Below are 16,134 nucleotides of genomic sequence, written 5' to 3'. Positions count from 1 at the left end.
TCATGTCAATCTATTATACAATTACATATAATTTATCTCATACTAATGAGACATAAATAGACCTTTTACATAGTCAAAAAAATTTACTTTTTGACTTCATAATTAATTATCCAGGATCAGTATTAAAGTCCTTCTTTTTCACTGATATACATACGTGTGGTACTTAGTAGTGCCATCCCATGCCTGACAGCTCACCTGGAATGACAGTGGTCTGAACTAAGTCATGTTCCTGACCCAAGGACCTCTCTGCTTTGTCCAGGTACTTGCAGCCTATGGCTTTCCTTCCCCCACATGGTTGAGAGTCCTTGAATCCCTTCTTCCTGATTGACACCAGATACTGAAGTGGTAGAAACTGTGGACCTAAGGCCAAGTCAGAGGTAAAAGAAAGGAGATAGGACCAGGGGATGCCTGACATCCAGAGAAAAGGGAGGAACCTGTCCGATAACCTGGTGCCCTTTCAGCAAACTTAAAAGAATCTGCACTTGGAGGGTAAGGCCGCTCTGCCTCTCCCTGTGCTTTCGCCAAAGCACCTAACTTTACCTAAAACATCTTGCCAGGTCTCCTTGGTCCAACTAAGGCAAAGCCTTCCCACAAAAAGGGAAAAGCCTAAATAGCAGATCCTTTGGAGAGTTAAATCTTGAGTTGCAGGCAGAGTACAAAGATACCCGACCTTTTCTTGCTTCCCAGAGCTGAGTTTGGAATGGAGATGGCACCAAGAGAGAACGGGAAGGAGGCTGGAGCACAATGCTTTGCCACTAGTCTGCCTTGTTTATTTGTAACTGGTCAAAGTGGGAGACAGAATTTTAGAGCAGGAAGAGACCTTAGAAATCATATAGTTCACCCCCCTCCCACCCCCGGTGTACAAATACAATGTCAAGAATTTGTCTCGTTTATCTTCATACACTCAGCACCCAAAACACTACCTGGCACATAGTAAGTGTGTTACAGGTATTTACTGAGTGGATGAATTTGATGTGTGTTTTCCCTGTTTTAGAAGCTGTGTTATCTACAGAGCAACATCCATAGTGGAGTAATGCCTAAGGTAATTGAGATAAGTAGTGAGCAGGCCAAAACTAGAACCCAGACCTCTCTATAGTGCTACACTGACAGGTGGAAGCTGTGGAATAAGTGAAAACTGTGCCAAAGCAGCCATGTCTCACACGATCCCATCCTCATGAGGATCGAAGGCCAATTGAGTTGGTGGGTTCCTGCCCTCCTCCTGGGCCTGTACATGTGCCCGGTGGTAATGCCACGTGTCTGCATCCACAAGCTCTTCTCCACCTCTCAAGATATATTAATTACTCCAATCTGTCAAGTTTTCCTAGCAGCTTATTTCATTTTTATATTATAAGCTCTTTAGGGCAGGTAATGAAACAGCATATAGTTTACTACTGGCAACAAAAGGTGATGATCCTTTCCAAATGTCTTTTCATTCAACAGACAACTATTGAGCACTTACTATGTGTCTAGCATCTGCTAGATACTGAGGATACACTATCAAACAAGACACAGTCACCAACCTCGAGTTTATAACTATATTAAGGGAGACAAAGGAGTAATTTTAAGTGTAAAAACTGTCCGATAGGAGAAAACATGAGACAGTTAATTCTGCTGAGGCAGAGAAGGCTTCCTTAACTGGATGGTGTTTAGACCAAGACCCGAAGAACAAGTAAGTAAGGTGAGAAGGAAGGACTTTCTAGGTGGAAGGAAAAAAAATAAGCAAAGGTCCAAGGGTGAGAAAGGGCATCATGCTTTCGTGGAGCTGCAGGTGCTTTGTCATGGGTAGTTCATAGAATATAAGGGCAATAGATGAGACAGGATTGGACCTCATGGATTCGCTAAGGAATCTGAACTTCAACCAGAGAATAGTGGGAAACCATTACATGGTTGTGAAGTAAGGGAATGACAACATCCAGTTTCACTTCAGAAATTCTAGTTGGGGGGAATGATGACGAATGCGTGGCAGTAAGATCCAGATCCTTTAGGAAGCTGTTGTGGAAGTCCAGGTGAAAGATAACTGCAACCTGACTCAAAGATGTGGAGGCAGAGGATGGATTTGATTTGAAAGTTACTCAAGAAGTATCATACACAGGACCTGATGCCTGGTCAAATTTGGAGAGCTCAAGGAGGAAAACCAGGTACTGTTCACTGAGACAGAGGTACAAGAAGAGGAGTGGGCTCAAGGAGATGTCCAATAAGCAAGTGACTATGTCTATAGCTCAGGAGAGTGAGCTGAGCTACAGTTAGGTTTGGGACTCACCAGCCTAGAGGAAGTCAAATGTAGCATGAATGGAGTTGTCCAGGGAGAGAGCCCATAGAGGGAGAAGATAATTGGACCAAGCAGGATCGAATCCTTGAGGAACCCTAACATGCAAGAGACAGGCAGAGGAGGAGGAGGGGCCTCGGAAAGCAACTGGCAGGAAAGAGCTGGAAAAGTAGGAGAAGTTTGGCATCAGGGAAAACAAGAAGAAAGAGATTGTGAGAAGGAGGCTGCAAACAGCAGTGTTGGGGGTAGCCAAGCAAGTAAAGGAGATAGGAATGGAGAAGGTCTTTGGATTTTACCAAGGAAATTGTTGGTGACCTTGTCTCAAGAGTAGCCGTCGTAGGAGTTGTGGTGGCGGCAAAGCCAGACTGCCATGGGTGGGAAGCTGAGGGGAAGGTGAAATGTGAGGCCAAATCTAGGCAACATTTTAAAGGAGTTCAATGGAAGGAGAGGCAAAAATGAGAGAGGATGGCAGTTAAAGGAGGACACACAATCAAGACATTTGTTTTTTCTTTATGATGGGAAAGGTCAAAGAGGACAATTGAGGATGTAAGGGCCCAAAAGAAGTGGGAGGAAATGGGATCCAGAGCCTAGTAGGAGTGATTACTCTTAGAGGGAGGGAGAGCGAAAAGGATAGTGCTGATGTGGGTAACTGTGGAGGTGAGGTGGCAGGAAGTTGAAGTAGTTCCCACTGGTGGCCTCTATTTTCTCTGTGAAGGAGAAAGCAGGTTGGTCTGCTGTCTGTGGGGCAGGAGGAGGCGAACACTGAGGTTGGGAGTAGTCTCTGTGAAGAAGGGAATAGAGCTGACCAGGGTCAGATGATTGCCAACCACATTCGGGGCCAGTTGAGGTTAGAGTCCCTGAACTTGCAAGGGCACCAATCTTTGGGGAAGTATACCAACAGCTCCTAACGGCATGGCAGTAGGAATGGAAAAAAATGAGCAGTTGGCGGTTACAGTTTTGCATAGTAAGGGCAAGAGGATAAGCAAATTGTTGGTCTAGGGCTACAGGGACAGAAGTGAAATAAGAAGAGGCGAGGAGAGAAACTAGAAGGGTCAAACATTGACTGAGGGTCTAGTCATCTGTAGGGAAACAGAAATACAAGGCTTCCCAAACCTGGCTGTGCCTCCAAATGAAGCTTAATAAACATACAGACTCCCTAGCCTCCTTCCTAGGGTTCAATAGGTCTCAGGTTGGGGGGCTCATAAGGAAAAAGGAGACAAGTAAACAGACATGAGGAATATATACAGTGTCACAACCCCATGACTCTGGCCTATACAAGCTGCTGTGGCAGCCAAGAGGGCTTGGAGGTGGGAATACAGAGGGGGTGACAAGGAAATGTTCCTAGACAAGGGGAACCTGTCCCTGAGTGACTGGTGAATCAGCCGAGCAAAGAGGGGAAGAAGCCAAATAAGCACTCCAAGTACAGGGAACAGCATGTGAAAGGCAGGGCCGCATGTGTGGAACTCCAAGTCATTTGGGGTGGCTGGAGCAAAGCGTGTAAACAGGGGAGTGGCCATCTCTCTCAGGAGAAGGAAGCAAGAACCAGATTGTTCCGAGCCTCATTCACCGTGCTCCACTTTCCATCAAAAGAGCATTTGTGTGACACAGCCAAGGGGCACCTAAGAGAGAGGCCAAGAATCCTGACTCTCACAGTAAATAACTTTGAAAGCAGGCTCCTCGGGCCTGGAAGGTTAGACCCGGAGGCTGGGACAAGGCAGCAGATGTGATCTTCGCAGGCCGCTAGATGGTGAACGGTATTTTTGTTCTGACTAGAAACGTAAGTGTTTACAGTTTCGGATTTATTTACTTACTTTGAGGGAAAGGCAGATGTCCTAAGTTCAGACAGAATTATGGAAGGAGCCTCCCTCTGGGCTCTGAGCCAGGAACCAGGATAAGAGGCAGCCTAGAATGGTCCAATGTAAAGTATACGGGCATTGTGGGAAGATGTTCTCCCCCAAACGGCTTCTCCTCCTCCTTTCCCTGGCCCTGAAAGCCTGAAGTAGACGCCCACGCCCTCTCTCCCCTCCTTATTCTCAGAAATCTTCAGCATATGTTTCAGGATAAACCACACAAGCACGGGCACTTCATTTGTTTAGCAAACCCAAAGGTCATGTTTTGGGGCTGTTCGAGTCAGACTCTGCCCACTTAACCTTCTTCACACTCTATAATATAGTCAATCTGGTGTATCCTGTGACGTCAGGGCAATTCGGCTCTCAAACAAACACCCCCTGCCTGGAGGACAACCTAGCACTTTGCTGTCCTGGACCAGTGTCATCGCCCAGAGAAGACTCAAGGTTCATTCGGTGATCCCGCTTCAACAAACTCAAGGCCAGCGTGTTTTCTGAAAGCACTCCTGACAATGCAAAGGAAATTCGGACTCTCCTGGCCAGCCCGAGACTGCAGCTGGAGTCCCAGGCGCTCTGACCTTCAGAGACCTGTGGACTCAGGGAGTCAGGAAGAAAGCAGGACACGTTCCCCATGCCACCTCTCAGTACAGAGGAGTATTCGTTCAAAAGAAGCAGAGGGGGGTGGAGGACCAAGGAGGAAGGCAGCATTTTGCTGTCCAGAAGCACAAGCCCTGACCCCACCTATAGTTAAGCTTTATCCAGAACGCTGCCAGTCAAGGGGTGTCCTCATTAGGCAAACAGGAAAGCAGAGGCTTAGCCTTAGAGTTCTGCAGCTCTGCATGACCCTGGGGATCATCGAGTCCAAGGACAGAGAAATAATCTCCCATTCTGAGCCTTTGCAGCCTCCTTTGAGTCCTACTGGCTCTGTGGCAAATAAGCTTTCCATTAAAAAGAATTAGGCTCCTGGAAGGTGCCACGTTAATACTCTTAGATTTAAAAGCTGCGAGGGGGGTGGGAAAGGCTTCGATAATGAAGGCCTGACTGATCACGAGGGCCTGGGCTTAGAACCCACACCTCTCATTTTGGCACAGAGGGTCTCAGGGTAGGTACAGGTTGGGTCTAGACAATGAGAACCCTAATAGTAATGTTTGTAATGGTTAATGGATAGTGAGAAGTTACCATATGTGGGGCATTGTGCTAAGCACTTTTCACACATGATGTCCTTTACTCAATGGGAGAGGGTAAGAGAAAGACCATGTGGGACTGAGGAAGCCACCAAGATGGCAGGAAAGAATCCTGTAGCCCAAGAGCTGAGGGACCTTAGCAACTGTGCCAGTTTGGGCTAAGGCTGCTGTAACAGCCTACTGGAGCTGCCATAACAAAGTACCACAGCCTAAGTGGCTTAAACAACAGAAACGTAATTGTCTCACAGTTCTAGAAGCTAGAATTCAAAATCAAGTTGTTGACATGGTTGGTTCCTTCTGGAAGCCAAGAAAAGGGATCTGTTCCAGGCCTGTCTCCCTGGCCTGTAGATGACCATCTTCTCCCAATGTCTCTTGACATCATTTCTTCTCTATGTAGGTCTCTGTGTCCAAATTTCCCCTTTTTATAAGGACACCACCATATTGGATTAGGGCTCACTCTACTGAGCTCATTAGAATGTGATTACCTCTGTCAAGATCTATCTCCAAATAAGGTCACATTCTAAGGTAGCAGGTGTAGTTAGTACTTCAACATATGAACTTTGGGAAGGGACACAACTCCACTTACAACAGTGATGTCTACCAAACTTCCTCCTTTGAATAATGAGGATATCGAAGCCTCGAGTGAGAAAGTGACTTGCACAGGGTCATACAGCAAGTTGAAAAAACTAAGACTAGAATCCAGGTCCTTTGGGACCCCGAGCCTTGAGCAGACTTCCCCAGGAGTAGCAGCACTGCTTTGCTTTTATAGGCCCTTCTCCAAGAAAGGAATCCCTAAACCTGAACCAGTCTGGGAATAGAACCTGAACCTATAGAATCTTTTTACTGGCCTGGGTGAGGACACCATAAAACTCTTACAAAACAATATTTGGAAAGACTCTAAAATGTCAGAGTGGAAGGAGCCCTATTAATGGAGCTTAACAGAAGCACTGAGGTTCCTTTTCCACGGTCAGGCCCCTCATTAAGGAGGCAGATACATAGTGTGTCACCCAGAACTTGGCTCCTTCCTTGCAGCCCTCCAACAGAGCAGTTAGCCAGAACATGGCTGGGTGGTGCTGGCTTCTTGCACGCTCTCTCCCACTGCTCACTCTCTTCTGCCCGCCTCTGCCTACAGGCTGGCATCTGGCCTCCATACCTGCCCAGAAGGCTGGTGGGTCTCCATTTTGCAATCTGTTTTGAGAACTCACTCAAAGGTTGTTTTGAAAGCCTCATGCAACTTGCAGAGCAACACGGGTTTAAGAGCCTGGCTCTTGCTGCTTCAAAAACAAGGAGGCAAAAATTGAGATTGAATATAGCACAGAAGTGTGGGTGACACCAAACCACAGATGAATTGATAGGCTGAGGGGAAGGAAGTGAAAAGTTCACCTTGTCCTACCCTGTAACAGAGGGCTGTTGGTTTTGCAGAGGTTTGCTTTTTTAAAAAAAAATTTTCATTCAATAAAAATAGCTTGGTGGGACAACGTATTCTAGCATTCGTGGAAATAAAAACTCGGAACCACATCATAGGATGTTCTGCTCCAAACTTGGCCCTGGTTCCCCAGGCAGCTCCCAGTTCCTTCTGATTTATGCAGCAGCAGTGCAGGCCCTCGCCCGGTCCCAGGTGGGGTCTGGCCTTCAGAGAGGAAGGGAGGAGATGGTTCAGCGGCATCAGCTGTTTCCCTTCTCCGAGCCAAGACCCTGGCCTCAGCCAGCAACTCAGCTTTGTCCCCTGAGTCTGCCTTCTGTACTGTGAAAAGTTTCCATCACAAAGGGTCGATTCAGGAAGCCAAGGTTAGAGGCAAATGGTCTTATTTGAAAATGGTTAAGGTCAGTGAGGCCTTGGGCTTCCTGCATTGATTGCTCTCCCAGGGCCTGGGACCAGCCCAGCGGGGTGGGACGGGCAGCCCTGCAGGTTACAGGATGTGAAAGTGGGGACTGAGGTTAGAAAAGAGAATAAAAGGCTGGGACCAGAACACACCCAGCAGAGGGCCATGTGCAGTTCTCCTCTTTAGGGTTTCCTGTGGGTACACTGAGAACATTGTGTTCTGGCTGGGAACTTACCCAGCTGAGCCGGCTCCAGACGCCGCCCCTGGGTCCTAGTGCTGCCTCTCTCACACCCTCAGCCTTAGCTGCCTGCACCTGCATGAAGGCCACTGTAGGACCCAGGGAGGCCATTTCCATTGTGTCCTCCCTACTGAGTGAGGCCCCCAGTGACCGGACTGTGAGCACTTACCTTCTGATTCAGCCTCCTTTCTGAAGCATCCTCATTGTGCTTGGCACTGTCACACAGTAGCATCTCATGTCCCCCCTGACAAAACATCCTGCAGATGACAAAACAGAAGCTCTGTATATTGGGAGGACCAACCAAGGTCAGTATCAAAGTTTTGGGACCCAGGTCTCCTGACGCTCTAGGGATAACTGATTTCGAGAAGAGCCTTTGCCTTCAAAGTTTCTCTGCAGATGAATTTGAGAATTCTTAATGAATTCTCCATAACAGCTCAAAGCTCAGGCATGTGGTGCAGAACTGTGCAGAGGAGCCATGGCCCGAACTCCGCCCTGTCTAGAATCTGGCAAGTCCTCGCAATCCTGTCTGTCCTGTGCATAAGCTCCCTGGAACTGCCTCCAGGAGCCTTTGTGCAGCACACCAGGCCCCGGGTTGTTCTGTGCCTGTAGAGGGTCCCGGGACTCAGGTATATGCTAGGCCCCAGTTCAAGTAGCCAAGAACCAATGAGCTACCAGTGAGGGAGGGAGGACTAGTAGGGAATGGAGGCTCTCTGATGAGAAGAGATTTTTGCAGTTTGTAAAGTTTTTAAATTTCCTCTACTAGATTGTAAACCTCTGTTTCTAAGTTATCTTTATATCCTGTGTGTGTGCTGGTCCTTGATAGACAGTTGTTGGATGACCTGAATCAAAGTCACTCACTTGAAGGCCTTGCCTTTAGCTATGGATCACAGGTTATTCAACAACTGCACATTGAACACCTTCTGTGTGCTAAGCATTGCCTGAGATCATGGGCACACAATTGCTAAAAACAAGTACACAAAGGAAAGGCATTCTTGGTGACTGCCCCTCCTAGAGATCACGGTCCAGGAGAAACGCATTCAATAAGCAAGAGCACCCTAGCCAGTTTGGCTCAGTGGATGGAGCATCGGCCTGCGGACTGAAAGGTCCCAGGTTCGATTCCAGCCAAGGGCACATGCCTGGGTTGCAGGGCTCGATCCCCAGTAGGGGGCGTGCAGGAGGCAGCTGATCAATGATTCATCATTGATGTTTCTATCTCTCTCTCCCTCCCCTTCCCTCTCCGAAATAAATAAAAATATATATTTTTAAAAAAATAAGCAAAAGCAATCCCAAGGTCAACGGTCATCCTATGGAAAGTCCAAGGTGCTACGAAGGAGCATGGAGTGCTATGGGTGAGCAAAGTTATTGAGGAAGAGCCCTTTAAGCCGTGGCCCAATGGGAATTAGCCAGGTGACGGAGGTTGGGAAACAGAGGTACATGCAGATTGAATGGTGCTCGTGAAGACCTGGAATTCAGCAAGCAGGTGGCTCATTGAAAGAATGAGAAAAGTCTTCTAAGTCTTCCTGAACGCCCCCTACAGGAAATCCAGTTCTCACTCCAGGGGAGAGCCCAGCCATTGCTACTATCAGTGAGAAAGGAATCCTACTATTTCTCTGTGGCCTCCCCCCAGCCCCAGTCTCCATTCCTGGGGAAAACAGAGGAATCCTAAAAGATAACTGGGACCCATCTTGAGCAGGAAGGAGGAAGGCCATCTGTATGGCCAGAAAGAGCAAGTACTGGTCCAGTCACTGGGACCCTGGATTAAGAAACTGGGCAAATCACTTTCCTCCTCTCTCTAGACTTCATGTTTCATACTTACATAGTCTCAGTGTTAGCCTCACACTCAGACCTTCCTGAATTGATGAATGACAGCAGTTTCCATCTGTTCCTTCCAATGCTAAGATTCTGGGTCTAAGACCCACAGTCAATCCTGCCCAGGATTCTTCTGGCAAAAGAAGTGCCAATAAGGAAGGAGCATGGTGCCCAGCACACCCACGAGTATCTGTTGAATAAATGAGTGAATGAACGAATGAATGCTCTCCCTGAAGTCACTCTGAAAGATTTACAGATCTTTGCTTTGAGCTCCTATAGTCACTCCTATTCCTGTGCAGTGATTATCACCAGCCACTTCATACACAGACATCATAGTTAGTGGGGAAAGTGAACCTAGATCTTGCCTGGAGTGCTCCATCCTAGAGGAAGAAGTATAAGAGCTGGGGAGCAGAGTAAGGAAGAAAAAGAAAGGACTAAAATGTGCAGAGTCTGGAAATTAGTGCACATTCTCATGCGGCACTCCCTGCCTTATAAACCCCAAACCTGCCGATGCTCTTCCTCGCTCCTGTGAACATCTAGGCCTTTCCAGGGCTGGGAAAGGACAAGTGCTCCCTGAGCCACCATATTCCCTGCTTGCCCTGAATCAGGTACTGCAGTAAGGGCAACAGTTCCCAGCTTGGACACACCCTCAAGTGCATTTTCCCTCTCCTGTGGGTTTCTAGGCTAGCCCGCAAAAGCCTGATTCATCCACAACCACACTGAAACATAGAATTAATTCTGGCTATACCCTGGGTGAGCGAGGCCATTATGGCAACCCAACCACCACTTACAGCATTATTTTGATGGGAAAATGTGTTCTGAGCTCCAAGCAACCAAATTATAAGTGGGACACGGGCACACCCAGGTTCAAATCCCAGCTTTAACACTTCCTAACCATGTGGTCATGGGCAAGGCACCATCCTCCCCAGCCTCAGTTTCCTGCCTTGTAAAAGAATACCGCCTTTGAGAAGGTTGCAGTGCAGACTAAACAGACACCTGTGAAAGTGCCCATGGCACATGGCAGGTGTTCACCTCCTTCCTTTCATCGGGGCTTTTGTGAAGAGACAAGACTTCATGCACAGTCCCTTCAAAGTGGGTTCTTTATCCAGCTTGGGGGCAGTATTACCGCTGGACTCGGGCTCAGAGCAAGTATTTACGAGATAAATGAGCTGCTGTCTAGAAATCACAGAACATTCCTCATCTTTGACCTTCTCCAGTCGTTTACTGGCTTATCTGAGCCAAGAAACTTCTCCTGCCCCTACTCGGCTCCCTCTCCCCCAATCTCTCCATGAACAGCATTGTTCTGACTTCCTTTGCTCCTGGTCCTGGGAAGGGGCTTCGCCTCCAGAAGGGGCCAAAAGCCCTGGTCTTTCACCCCAGGCCTGGCTGAGAGCCCAGAAGAGCAAGCAGGAGGAGCACAGAGACCCAGGCTGGCACACCCAGCCAGGGGAAGGCAGACCTCCTCTGCTGGCTTAGGCTTTGGCCCCTCCTTGCTTCATTTGTTTCCAAGCTGCAGCCAGAACGGTCTGTACCCAAAGGATGGTGAACCGGCCAAGGCATCCGTAGGGTCCTAAAGGCCCACCTTATTCCTTTCTTTGCCCTTGTTCCTATGAGTCAGGGTCCGTGGCCTTGGGTTTCTAGTCTCTTGCCCAGGGTCACCTGCACTGTGGTCAGTCACCTTGAATGAGTCGTCCTACACTGCACTATGCTCCCACATCCCATCTCCACTCGATGCCCCTGTCTCCCTTTCCACATTTGGAACCACAGGGCCTTCTAAGACCCTTCCTCCATCTTTCCAGGCCCTGTCAGTGCCCCTCACCCTGCAGCATTTCTCACTGGGTCTCCACTTCTCTGGCCCCACCCACCTCTTTACCCATCCCCCAATCCTGCAATAACAAAAACACAAACTCTTGTGAAAGCGATATGAGCTCATGGTGAAAACCCAACAGTGCAGAAGGTGAAAATGAAAAAGTGAAAGCTCCCCTCCCTCGATCCCTCAGAGAGAACCTCTGTAAACAGTTCCCAGTATCCTCCTGGATGTTTTCTCTGCACACTGAAGTATGTGTCTGCAGGGGCGTGTCCTCTGCTTTTTCTTCAGAATGAGATTATAGCATACACATTATTCTGCAACTTGTTGTTTTCGCCTGACAATGTATCTTGGACATCTTTCCAAAATCTACCTCACTCTTTTTAACACCCACATAATATTCCAGGATTTGGGATTTATTTCACTGTTCTCCTGGCACAGACACCCAGGTGGTTTTCAGTTTTTGCAATCGCTATTTACTTGGTTCTCAGCCTCAGGTCTCACACCTCCAGTCTGCCCTCCACACCACTGCTCAATGCTAGCACCCAGCTCAGCCACCTTCCTTGTGTTAGGGTTGTTCACTAGGTGTGTTATCTCCCCTCCTACATCTTAAGCTCCTCAAGACAGGGTGTTTGCCTAGGAGCTACTGGCAAGGAGCACTCTAGTCCTGTCAACTCTGCAACTTGTCAGCCAACCTCAGTGCCGCCCAAGGGAAACATAAGGAGGTTCTCAGGCCACATGAATACTCATTCTTGGTTTTCACATATATTTATTGGGATCTGTGAGCCTGACTTTGTGCAGGGTACTGGAGCTCCAGGACGAAACAGATATAGACCTTGGCCTCCTGGATCTTACAGTCAGTGGGAAAGGCAGACATTGGACACACACACAGATAAGCACAAGTATAATTACATATGGGATAAGTGCTTTGAAAGGAAACGACAGAGGAGGGATGGGGCCAGGGAAGGCCTCTATGAAGACGTGATGAGGTGCAATGGAGAAGGCCAGTGCAAGTCAACAGACCAGAGGATCTGTTCCCATTCCAGTCCACTCTGGACACTTCCCCTGTAATTTTCTCATCTGACAAGAAGGGAAATCCCCTTCCCAGTTTTAACTTACTGTGACAATAATACATGCTATTAGAGTTCCCCATGGCCTGGGAGGGTCCGGAAGACTTCTTGCTGATTTACACTAACCTTGATTCACACTTGATTCACACGTGGGCTCTAATTCCATTCAATTCTGGGCCAAATATTTGTTGAGCATACACCAGATGTATGAACATATAGCAGGTGTGTGTGAGAGTATGTGTAGATGTTGGGGGGAGTTGTGATGATGGTAGTGGTGGGTACTTAAAAGATTTAAAACATGTGATTCCTGGAGGAGTTTACAGTCTGAGGAGGCATCAGACCCAGAATAGGATCATTTCAATATACCATGTCAAGTGGGAAGAGAGCAACTCGTCATGGTTATGCAAACGAAGCACTGGCTTCAAAGCCAAGCAGGTCTGGGCTGGACTCCCTGCCCTGCACTACCTGGCAGGGGAACATGGAGCTTCCCAGGTGTGTTGGAAGAGGGCTCCGGGAGGGCTCTGAGCTTCAGACGAGCATGGAGTGTGAGTCAGAGCGAGAAGGGCATCTGAGGAAAGGAATCACTGTGAGGATGGGAGCGTGGGGAAAGAGAAGATGCTTAAGGCCATAGAGGAAAGGCATCCCACAGGTCGCGGGGACCCTGGGTAAAGTCAGTCATACCAGTGTTGAAAAAACATCCAAGCAAAAAAGAGCAGTTTAAGTAGCGCAAGCGTCCCCCATTCTCTTCCCCTGGGCCAAGGATTTCATGCCCCAGAGAGGGCACCAGATGGGAGAAGACAGAAATCTGCTCTTACCTCTACAGTCTCACTTCTGGGTCTATGTGTCTGTTTCTCTTTTATGTGATTAAAAATACTATAAATTATATGCTTATACTTTGTTGATGTCCTCTTTATGATCCACTGTACATGGCTGTATATATTTTGCACATCTACATACATATTACTCTGCAAAGCTGTATACACAAAGCTATGTACACTGTACTTTATGGAAAATTTAAGAGCGTTTCAGAGGTAATTAGAACCATATGTGATTTCCCCCCTCCTGTGCTGTGGAAGGGAAATGGCTCTAGGGATAGGCAAGGGTCTGCCCTGGAGGCGTGGTGGGCCAAAATAAGGAGCCAGATATGTATTAAAGACAACAGGGAGCTATTAAAAGGTTCACAGAAGTCCTAGAGAGGCTACACTAGGTACAATACATAGAAAGTTCCAGACTCTCCTTGTTTCTACTTAATCGGAGGAGTAAATCCCAAACCAGTTCTGTCCATAACTCCTCTCTGCCTCACTTTCTCCATGTGTAAAAGAAAGCCTGCCAGTGTGGGGCTGCAGGACCCAAGGTCAACTTTTGCAAGCAAGAAGCCCAGAGGCCCTGGGGGCTTCAGGTCGCCCCAGCAAAACCCAGTGACCGTGTTATCAAGTCTGAATGGCAGTCCTTGCCTCCAGGGCTGGCCAGCTCTGGAGCTGGTGCATCAGGGCTAGGATCCTATTCTTTGGGAAAAGAGCTTGGTGAAGCTTCTGCTGGCCTATTGACGTCCTGCTTTCCAGGGCCAGACTCTTAAAACTTCCTGGGAGAGTGAGGCAACACGCCTCATTGTGCAGCCCTCAGCAAATGCAGCAGCTGCACCAAGTGCTCAAGAAAAGCTCCCATAATAACCATGTGTGATATTAAAAAGATAAAGAGGCAAATAGGTATGTAGGCCAACTCAAAAATAGCCACCCACCCATTCGGCCTGAGTAACCATTTGTGCCAGGTGGGTACAAAGGGTTTTCTTCCCTCTCCTCTCAAGCTGATCTTCCCTGCATCTTTTTACGGTTGCCTTACATAAAAGTCCCTGCCTGCACTGGCTGGAGGTGGCCTGGGCAGTTCTGGCAGGCAGCCATACAGGGGTGGGCACTACTCCCTGCACTCCCTCCACCAAACAAATCCTGGGGTCAGAGGGCACAACGGCTTGGCCTCTCTGACGTGAGGTCTTGGGGCTAAATCGGGGCTTTAGAGTGGTGACTCATAGGCTCTCCCCAGCCCACCCCTAAAAGGTTTTCCGTGCACCCAAGAGGCCTCCCCCACCCCTACAGAGACCGCTTTTGTTAGGAGACTAGGTCCCCGGACAGTTACAGCCTCAGGGCTGTGAGCCTCCTCAGCCTCTCCCCCCTTCCCCCTCGCCCCCTTCTTCGGTGCTCACCCGAAAGGCGCAGCCCCTCCGCCCTGCCCCCACCCAGCAGCCCCGGTCCAAAGCGCTGAGCTCAGCATCTCTGCGCCGGCGCCTCCTTCCCCGACAGTGGGAGGAGCCTCCTTCCTCCCGTGTGGGCGGGGCCGGGCAAGTCCCGCCCTTCTCCCCAGTTCCACCGTCCCTCCATCCTCCTCCCATCCCCCCAGATGTACGTTTTCCAAGTCACGTCCCAGCTCCCCACCCCCGCCAAACCCCGTAGGGGGTCCGCGGAGACCCACCCCCAAGTCAGCTGCTCGGCATCTGTCACCTCCGAGGCCGGGCTCCCCACGGGCGCACCTCACAGCGGGTGGGGAAGGGCGGGGGGGCGAGCAGGGGGCCTTCCCTTCCCCCACCCGGCTGGCCCGACTACAGACCTCGGGGAAGTCGGTTAAGCTCTCTGGGCCCCTCTTCCCAGAGCAGACTCTAGAAACTTAGAATTTTTGTTTCTCTCTGCGTTTGTGTTTTAAGTCTGTAGAAAGAAATTCAGCAGTAGCTCCTAGATTCCTATCCGAAGTCTGCCTTTGTGGACACGGGGACAAGGAGAGGTCCCTCTTATGGAGCCCCCCAAATGAGCCTTCCTAGAGGAGACAGAGCTCTCAGGAAGGGTACCTGGAGGGATGTGGTGACAGAACCACTGCCGCTTTTGGCCCGTGGGTGTCTAGCTAAAGGAAAACCCCCTGAGAGGAGGGGGAGGGGAGAGAGCAGTGGGCTGCTTAATTCGGCAGGGGGAGGAAGAGCCTGATCAGATAAAACGGGGGCCAGACCGGGAGAGAAAGTTTTTTGTCAACAACTCCAGATGTTCACTCTACCGACCTCTCCCACACCACCACTCCCCGACATGCACTGGCCCCCTTCAGCCCCCATTCAGGCTCACAACTAAGAGTGTTAGTAACTTGGGATTAAGAAATGAGCCTATATCCAGAGACATGGCTCCAGCCTGCTGACTGGCAAGCCCCTGCTCCTAGCTGAGCCTCAGTTTCCTTTGCTTTTTTAATCCTCACCCCAGGATATGTTTTTTAAATTGATTTTGAGAGAGAAAGAAAGAAACATCGATGGGTTGCCTCTGGTACTTGCCCCACCCAAGATCCAACCTGAAACCTTTTGGTGTACCTGATGACACTCCAACCCACTGAGCCACCCAGCCAGGGCTGAGCCTCAGTTTTCTTACTTGCAAAATGACACTGATGGAGCCTGACCAGTCTACACTACACAAATGTTAGTAGTTATTTTTATAGACAGCGTTATGAAAATACTAAAGGATGTGGACGTGTTTTTAAAACCATAAAGAGCTCCAGAAAGATTAAAGATCTTTGTGAGAGGTGGCACAGTTGCCAGGTGAAACTGGCAGCTTCCATCACCTGCCAGCAAGGAGTTCCAGAAGAAGCTTGGAGACCCTGGGTGGCTGTTTTTTGCGTAAACCTGAGTTTCCCAAGCCTTTGGCTACTACGGGCACTGAAGATTTTTTTTAAACACAACAACAAAAAACACTTCTGAGTGAGGCTAGAGACTTGGCAGAGGGGCAAGGAAACCAACAGTTGGACGTCTGGGAAAAGAAAGTTCCTGGGGATTGAGTGAGACCTAACTGCCAGGAGAGTGAGAGATCACGGGGAGCTCACCTCTTAAGGCTCCTGGCCCTCCAGCAAGTTTCCTGTCCATAAAGTAGAGGGGGAAGGAGCGGGGGAGTGCTCTCCCAGGGCCCACAGGCTCTAACTTTCAAAGATTGTAAGGTTTATTCCACTGAATGAACAATTCTGACAAGTGAGAGGGCTGATTCCTCTCTCTGCTGAACAGTCTAATCCAGCCTCACTCACCTCGGCTCCTTGGGGCATCCAGAGGCTGGACAAAGCCCTCTGGTCTTCCTGCTCT

At 49.0% G+C, this 16,134-nt stretch overlaps 1 long non-coding RNA gene across 1 annotated transcript in view; it reads right to left on the bottom strand.

Annotated features, from left to right (window-relative positions):
- The window catches only part of LOC114232901 (uncharacterized), a 25,173-nt gene extending 9,039 nt beyond the window's left edge, over positions 1–16,134 (bottom strand). Inside the window, exons 1-3 of the long non-coding RNA XR_008558808.1 lie at positions 16,080–16,134; positions 9,175–9,357; positions 7,528–7,615 (exon numbers count right to left, since the gene is read on the bottom strand). This is a non-coding gene — a long non-coding RNA (uncharacterized LOC114232901). The remainder of the gene's footprint in view (positions 1–7,527; positions 7,616–9,174; positions 9,358–16,079) is intronic.

The sequence above is a fragment of the Eptesicus fuscus genome, chromosome 17, assembly GCF_027574615.1.
Source record: "Eptesicus fuscus isolate TK198812 chromosome 17, DD_ASM_mEF_20220401, whole genome shotgun sequence".
NCBI lineage: Eukaryota > Metazoa > Chordata > Mammalia > Chiroptera > Vespertilionidae > Eptesicus > Eptesicus fuscus.
Note: the sequence above shows the minus strand (reverse complement) of the source record. Positions and strands in the feature narration are given on the sequence as shown.